An 8,588-nucleotide genomic window follows, 5' to 3' on the forward strand; every position below is an offset into this window, starting at 1 on the left:
GTTGGATTTCTTTTGACGATCTGACAGGGAATTTAATTCAATGGTGTGATACGTTTTTTTGCAGAGTTTTTCTGTCAAAAAAAAAAAATATATATATATATATATATAAGTTAAGATCGAACCCTTACCGATCCTCAACAATCATCCATACACCAATCGCTTTATTGGTGTATCATCATTTTCATCATTCCCGGCAACAACAACAACAACGACGACGTCCACCACACCGACGACGATAGCCCAGCTAGTAGAACGGAAACAGTAGTCTAGCATCAGCATTTCATCACCTGACAACATAGGTAGCATTTACGTGGACAACCACCGAACGAGACCACTAAACGAAGCCACAGCCCTTTGGACCCGCGGCATCAGCAGTTCTTCCACAGCAACAGCATAAGCATTGCAGTAGGTAGTGAGGTTTGATCGTAATTAATAATTGAATAAAGGTTCAGTTCGTTTTAGGCAGTAGATCGAATAAGTTCTTTTTTTTAAACTTAGTCTGGGTGACACCCTTCTTCACTTATATATATATATATATATATATATATATATATATATATATATATATATATATATATATATATATATATATATATATATATATATATATATATATATATATATATATATATATATATATATATATATATGCCAAAAATGTTCCCTAAATATTTCATTGGAATCCTAACACGTATAGAAAATATGTAGAATTAGTGAATAAAGACAGCACCTAGGGTTTCGTCGTATCAAACTTTAAATGTTTCACTACGGCGAATATTCCAACTTACCTGCAACATAGATTCATTATCCAAGTGTATTTTTGTGAAAGCTGTCATGGTTTGTACACTTGTACACCAGAAAAGCAATAAAACTACTCTGCCCATAACTGCAAAACAGTCACATTCGACATTTTTGAAAAAAGGAGTTAATACCATGGAGAGTCAACAAATGATAAATACTTTTGATCAACTTACTGAAATCTGTGAGATTGTTCTAGAAAACTCGAAAAAAATACCAAGTTGTTTTGACACATTGGTAATTATAACCGCATAACAGTCACATTGAGATTATTAATGAGTCTCGTATTGTGATAGCTATGAAATTTCTATCAGAAATATTTTCTGACAATTCACCTAGTATGCGATATGAGTTGTAAAAAATATCAGCCTCAAATAAGCATTTTTGAGTTCCTGGTAATTTTTAGAAATTTTAGTTTCCTTCCATACTGCTATAAAATGCACGCTTGGTATTCCATTTACTCAATGCCTACTTTTGTCGAATGTTACAAATATGCAGTTATGGGCAGTACTGTATTTCGATAAATAACTTCAGTTCAATTATCCACTTTGCACTTTTTCACTAAAATCCCACGAACGAACATGATTTGAGAGAAATTCTTAACGATCGACAACAGTCACACCACTTCATGATACAAGTTTCTTCCCGCCCCCCTGTGTGACATACTTCACTAGGTATTTATTTTCACTATGGAAAACCTTCGTACTTTTTCACTGAAGGGTTTCATTCCAATCACACGCCGTAAAAGTTCTATAATTCACGAAATTTTATGAAATTTCCTCACCGACCACGGAAAATTGAGAATGTAAACAAAGTTCAATCCTTCGTATCGGTTATAAAAAAGTTTGTGCGCATCAATGTGTGCGCGATGGTCGACGTAAAAATACGGTTGCTTTGATTGTGTTGTTTTCACTGCACTGTGAGCAAATGCCATAATTGTATGGTCAAAAGGAATTGTATTCATATGTTTGGGTTGAATTTTGATGACGATCAATGAATTTTAAAGGAAATTAGTATACTCCATCATGCTGAAGGAATGGAGGGAGATGCCCGTATATATATTCTAGTAAAACATTTTATTATAGCGTTGATATGTTGTGTTTTGATCACTCAATATATCAGCCGTAAGTTGTGAGACGAATCTGGAAACTGATTGCGACAGAATTGAAAACGATACGACGGATTGATAATATGGCAAGATGCATTTTCTATGCATTATTTCCAAAACGACGATCAACATTTATCAGAATCTTATTGTACAATGCTAAAGCCGTTTTGAGAAAGAATTGTTTGGCATCGGTTTGTATCAGCATCATCAGCATCACTGCAATACTGGGAAAATTGCAGTTCTCACTGATCAATGCTTAATACGATAGCACATCAGCCTATTACGCGTCAAATGATTATCAGGTGTTGATATGCGGTGATTACAATCAACCTCGTCTCCAGTGGTCACTCAACTCGAACGGTGACGTACAACTAGCTGGCAATACTTCTGTAACTCCTGCTAGTGCTGCTTTGATCGACGGAATGGACTTTTTGAACATGTTATAAGCAAAATACTATGCGATGTTCAATTTATGTAACAATTTGAGGGGAAACTGACTATCAAAATATAAAATTTCAACTAATAGTTAAACAAACTGGTGAAACGGTTCACAGCCTTAATCAGCTGAAAGTTGCGAATTATTCGCCATTTTTTTTTGCTTCCGTGTTCGACAACGCATCTGCTTTGGATACTGATGCTGACTCTGCCAAATTGGATCTGCCGCCGGATTTTATTAATCTGACAACATTTACCGTAACTCCTGCTATGGTCATCGCTGCTGCAAAGAAGCTAAAAAGTTTGCTGTCTCCAGGACCCGATGGCATCCCATCTATATTGTTCTGTCGTTGTGCTACTGTCCTTGCTGAGCCGTTTTCTACTTTCTTCACACGGTCCCTTGATAACAGCGTATTCCTCGAGACTTGGGAGAAATCTTATATTTTCCCTGTGTTTAGAAAATGCGATAGGAGAAATGTTAGGAACTACAGAGGAATCACAAACTTGTCAGCTGCCTCGAAGTTATTCGAAATCATTGTCAGCGAAGTAATTCTTAGCCAGTCGAAGCAGTACATTTCCGTCGATCAACATTAGTTTATGCCTGGTTTTTCAGTCACTACGAACTTGCAAAGGATTGTCCGACATTTTCCCGAAAACCATTTCTCCGAATGCAATTTCCTCGAATGACGTTTCCCGACTATTTCACTGAAAACTATTTTCCCAAATGTACCATTTCCACGAAAAAATCGTAATGTAATTGACATACTAAAAGATATTCATAATCCTGCTGCCAAAAAGTATTTAACGTGCTTGCTGACAACTGATTAATTTGTTATAAAATCCATGTGTTTAGAGTAACAGATGTTCAAAATAATTTATCACGTGCACTTGACTCAAAACAACTTTGATTTTTTTTTTTGTGATAGCCTGATGAAAAAACGAGCACATGATAGGCAGTTTCATTGGAAGCGGTATCTTTGGAGAATAGATATTTGGCTTATGGACATTTGGCTGAACATTCGGCTTAGTTTGGCCTTCTTAGAATAAAAGGCTGTTCTTTGTATGTATACTGTTCCAATATTTAGTGGCACTTAGCTGAAAAAATTTCAATTTGAAATTTCCCTTCTCTTAATAATAGGCTGTTCTTTCACATGGTTTCGCATTATTACGCAAAGATGCCTTTTTCGGCTAAACGTCATCATGTTATATGTCGACTAGGTTAAACGTAATTTCATTATACTTAGTGACAGTAGCTACACTGATATCATTGATCCATAGAATCTATTATGTCTTGTTCTACATAACTCAACCTCGATTCTTCTTTCTAGACACTTTCAAAAGACAACATGCTTCTACATTAACTTTCTGGCATTTTCCAGATAAAATTCTTTTTATTTCTAGGATAGAAACAATTTTTTTGAAATGTTCCTAAATTTGTCATCTAGTCGGAAACGTCAAATACAGAGAGCATGAGGTAATGAATACTGAGAATGATAATAATCACTAATAAAAAAAGCCTATCAAAAAACTGAATAAAGAGCAGATCCAAAGCATTGGAAATGTTGGATTAAAACAGTAGAATCTGTAGTGTTCGTTCTTACAATGACATTTCAAGTAAGAACATATTATTACTTGAAAAAATCTTATTATAGTTTCAGTAGCTCTGTTAATTTTTATGTATACATTTATCTATAAAGAACAGTTTTTTAATAAACGAAGGCAAATTTCCGATGAAATCAGTAGCAGTTGCAAGTAGAACAATATTAACAAAGCAAAGTTTCAAAGAACTGTCTACGGTGATAAGAAGGCTGGACCAACTTTGAAATTATCATCTATTTTGATGCCTATGATTATTAGACCAGTAATATAATGAAGAACAATCTACATTGCTGTATTGAATATTGTCGATGTCGATTTTCGTACTCAACTTTGACAAGCAATCGAGCTGAAATTTTCTTCACAGAACTACAAAAATTGATTTTTTTCTGAGTCCCTGCCGGAAAATGAGACACTGTGTGTTTTTTTCATTTCAAAATTTTTCTTCTACAAATATTTTCGGTTTTAGGTGTACGTTTGATAAGAAGGTGGACATTGTTCAAATGGTAAGTGATGAAGAATTTAAAAATTTAATGTCAAGCAGAAACACCAATTTTTAATACTGCTATTGTTTCGAACAATTTCACCTAGTATCTCACTTGCAGGGCTTAGAAAATTATGAAATTTTGTGTTAGCAAAGAGAAAATTTCAACTTGGTTGCTTGAAAGGATACAAAACTAGAGCACGACAAAGTTGAGCGTGTTGTATGAAAATTGACATGCGCTTCTTTTATATAGAAGAATAAAACAACACTGTAAGAAGGGATATTTAGACAATTGAAAATAAGCCTTTTTACGTTATCATTGTAGGTAAAAAAATACCACCTGCTTATGTTTTACGAAACACTAACGCGGTAGTAATGATCGAATGGTAGCCTGGACACGCTGCACAGTAGTGGTGCATGGCCGGACAAAACCTCAAAAATTCATGTTCTCAAAATCGCTTGTTAATATTTTCTATACACTTCTATGTAATTGGGTAACGATTCCTCAAAATTCAAGATTAATCCGTTTTGTTTTCGATTTTTTGCAGCATCGTAAGTGCAGGAAAGTTAGCTAAATTGGACTGCTGAAAATTCATCAACTAAGGTTCACCTAGCAAACTTCAAAGAGCTGTATCTCAACGATTCCATAACCGATTTAAGCTCAATAGGCTTCATTTGAAAACCTTATGCCTTTGATATGGCAATAATAAAATAAATTTGGCACATTAAGTTATTATTTGTAGCAAAAATATTTTTTGATATCCTTCTCTAAAATTTAGATAAATCTTCAAACCTTCGTCCGTTTTATGTGAAGTGTTTCGTTAAAATGAATCACTTACTATGAAGCAGCAAATCATCCATACTCTCTAACCTGCACTAATTTGTCTTGCCCCTAGAGGTGAAATTTCCGTTTTAATTTTTCATTATAATTTATCTATTTCATCATTCAAATCTGTATAATGTGTCATAACTCGTTTGAAAATTTACTGAAATTTACTGAAAAGGAACTTAAATATGTATCTCTAGCTAAGGTTTATACACAATTTTCTGCATTACAACCATTTTTTTTTTTGGTAATAACAGCCTTTTTATTCGATAGGATGACAATACTTAATTTGCACATATTTCACTAAAAAATCGAATTTTCAATTTAGCAGTTATTTCCAACGGAATGATATCAGGTATCCAAGATAGTTATTAAAAAAAACCATTATCAAGCGATTTGGGACGCATTTGAGGTTTTGTCCGACCTGTGCGCTGTGCTGAACTGTCAAATGCTTCAATTTATCAATTTATTGACTCATTTATTCTTTCTTAGTTCTCATGCAGTGAAGATTGGGATTATTTGGGTCACGTCTTTGAATCCTGTTAACTGTTTTCAACCAGTCAAACATTATTTCCTAATTCTGTCGTTGCCCGTTCAGTCAGATGAATTATGTTCAGACAAACGACATTAAGCATCAGATTTGTTCATATCGTGAATATTCTTTCGAAACCCTCCTTCTACTACTTTTGCATTTTTAGACCGATTGTTTGCAAAATAAAGTGTTAATACTGGACTTATTTTTTAACATGTTTTTGAAAGCAGACCTACCGATAATAACTCATCGATTTCGAATCCAAGTATCAGGTATCAGATCAGAAGGCCGGCTCCAGAGGCACGTTCCCCGCCATTTGGGAGATTTGTGCCATCGCCATATTTGAGCCTATTTCATCATCTACCCGATGGGAGAGGAAAGGGAAGGGAAAGATGGGAGGAAATAGGAGTGGGGTCCCTTGAAGAGGGAAAATCGCATAAGCGAATTGAGAGCATGTAGCTCCATACCACAATGGGTTCGAACAGCGCCCTAAAAAGGACACTGCAAAACGCATGAGTGTAAAGAGAGCCTATAGCTCATTACCACAGCGGGTTAAGAATAACAGAATGTCCTGAAGATTCAGGTTTCTGAAATCAGTTTCACTTAATAAGTGTTAATCAAGTAATTGGAATCGCAATCACGCGAAGATTGGATAGTTACATATCAGGTGAGAAGAAGTTCCATAATCGGAATCACAACTATCACACACAAATGTATCAACACACTGAATATTTGCCATGTGATAGTTGAGTCGGCAGTGACCAGTCAAGGTTGTTACCAAGAGACTGCAATTCTGCTTTGACAGATTTGTTAAATACTTAGCCACCTTTGGGATGGCTCAGTAATGTACAATTTTTTTAGGGACATGACTCAAAATTATTCCAATATTGCTGGTGCTGAATTGCCGCCCAAGAATTTCTGAAGCTTCACCCAGCACTTCTAAATTGGAATAGCTGCCTGAGGGCCAATGAAGTCATGCGATGCTCCATTGCGAGCTAATTCATAAGCCAATTCATTCCCAGCAATGGAAGAATAGCAAGGACCCATATAAGTTATACAGAGTTCACTGAATTCAGTTCCTCAAATTGAGTTCGACGTGCGATAACAAACTTAGACCTTGAGTTGGCCTAAGCAAGAACTTTTAAAAGCAGCCTGACTATCTGACATATTCCTTTACAAATAGCCAGACGAGAACTCGTCCCGCGAAGGGAGTTGTGAGGAACAAAGTGACAAGCAATTGTGGAATTCACTCGAAGCTAGGACAATTGTGTCCCAATTCACCGGAAGTGGAAACATTCAAATCACTAGGATTTCCAATGGACGGAGAGAATTCATAGAAATTGGTCACAACCAATTCCCAGTTTGTGGAGTATATGTTCATATAGAGATGTAGCGATGATCAGACAATGATTCATCATCTGATACATGCCAATTCGTCAACTCGTGACTGATTCTGTTCAAGCAGAGCATTATGTCTAACACTTCTTCTCTAGCAGACACCATGAAGGTTGGGCGATTCCCTAAAATAAGTAATCCAAGATTTGAACTACTTAAGCATTCCATCAGACTGGAGCTTCTCAAATTGATATCTGAGCTGATCCAGATGAAGTGATGAGTATCAGCATCACTACCCACAAATCAGCAGAAGGCCTTTTCATGGGCAGTGAACGACAACTCGTTTGAAATCATCCATTGAGGATGGTTCATCATGTGGTAAATACACCACACGACGAAAGACGTATTTCCTATAGAGGTCACCAACAGAAATATCAATTGTGACAGCATATACATCTCTGGTTGTTAACAAAAACTGGGTCCACAAGGTTACCTAGATAAAAGTACACAAAAGTATGGGTTTTGCGCCATTTGAACTGTACCATTTGCATGAGTCTACATAGATTGATCGTTGCTGATATTTTATGCTGAAGATTGGTCTAACTAAGCTATCCTAACCGTAGCCACTACCCAAAATAGGCAGGATTAAGCTTTTCGCAATCTCAGAACGAAAAAGACCAGCAGCGAAAAACCCAGATCGGTATCTCTTAAAAGTCGCCAAAGGCGAAAAGCACAGACTACACTGTGTAATACGCATAATGCGAAACCATCGAGATGAAAATTTTAACTAAATTACAACGTATCAATAATCCCACACTTATTTAGCCTCAGGCTTGAGACTGAAGAAGGGCAGCCGATTATCTCGGAGAAACACAAGGTCACCTACACCATTGCTCCGGGTAGCTTCAGGAAGGGCATAATACTGTGGAGGGCGCCCAGGTACTCCACAGGCTCCGTTTGCGGTTAGGTTTTATTTAGACCCCCCTAACCATTTATTCTTAGGCACGGTAAGCTTAAAGCCGCATGAATTAGGGGTCACCTGTTAGGTGGATTTTTACCACCGGAACAGGCAGTCCGTAGTGTTAATTCTTAGCCAATTGAAACAACCGCTACCGACACTACACGGCTATCTAGGCTGATCGGGAAAAGGAAGCTAACATTGATGATTAACTCCTGACGTGCCCAAACAGCCCCCATTGACTCATTTATTCTTTCTAAGTTCTCATGCAGTGAAGATTTGGATTATTTGGGTCACGTCTTTGAATCCTGTTAACTGTTTTCAACCAGTCAAACATTCTTTCCTAATTCTGTCGTTGCCCTTTCAGTCAGATGAATTATGTTCAGACAAACGACATTAAGCATCAGATTTGTTCATATCGTGAATATTCTTTCGAAACCCTCCTTCTACTACTTTTGCATTTTTAGACCGATTGTTTGCAAAATAAAATGTTAATACTGGACTTATTTTTTAACA

Source organism: Aedes aegypti, chromosome 2 (genome assembly GCF_002204515.2).
Source record: "Aedes aegypti strain LVP_AGWG chromosome 2, AaegL5.0 Primary Assembly, whole genome shotgun sequence".
Classification (NCBI taxonomy): domain Eukaryota; kingdom Metazoa; phylum Arthropoda; class Insecta; order Diptera; family Culicidae; genus Aedes; species Aedes aegypti.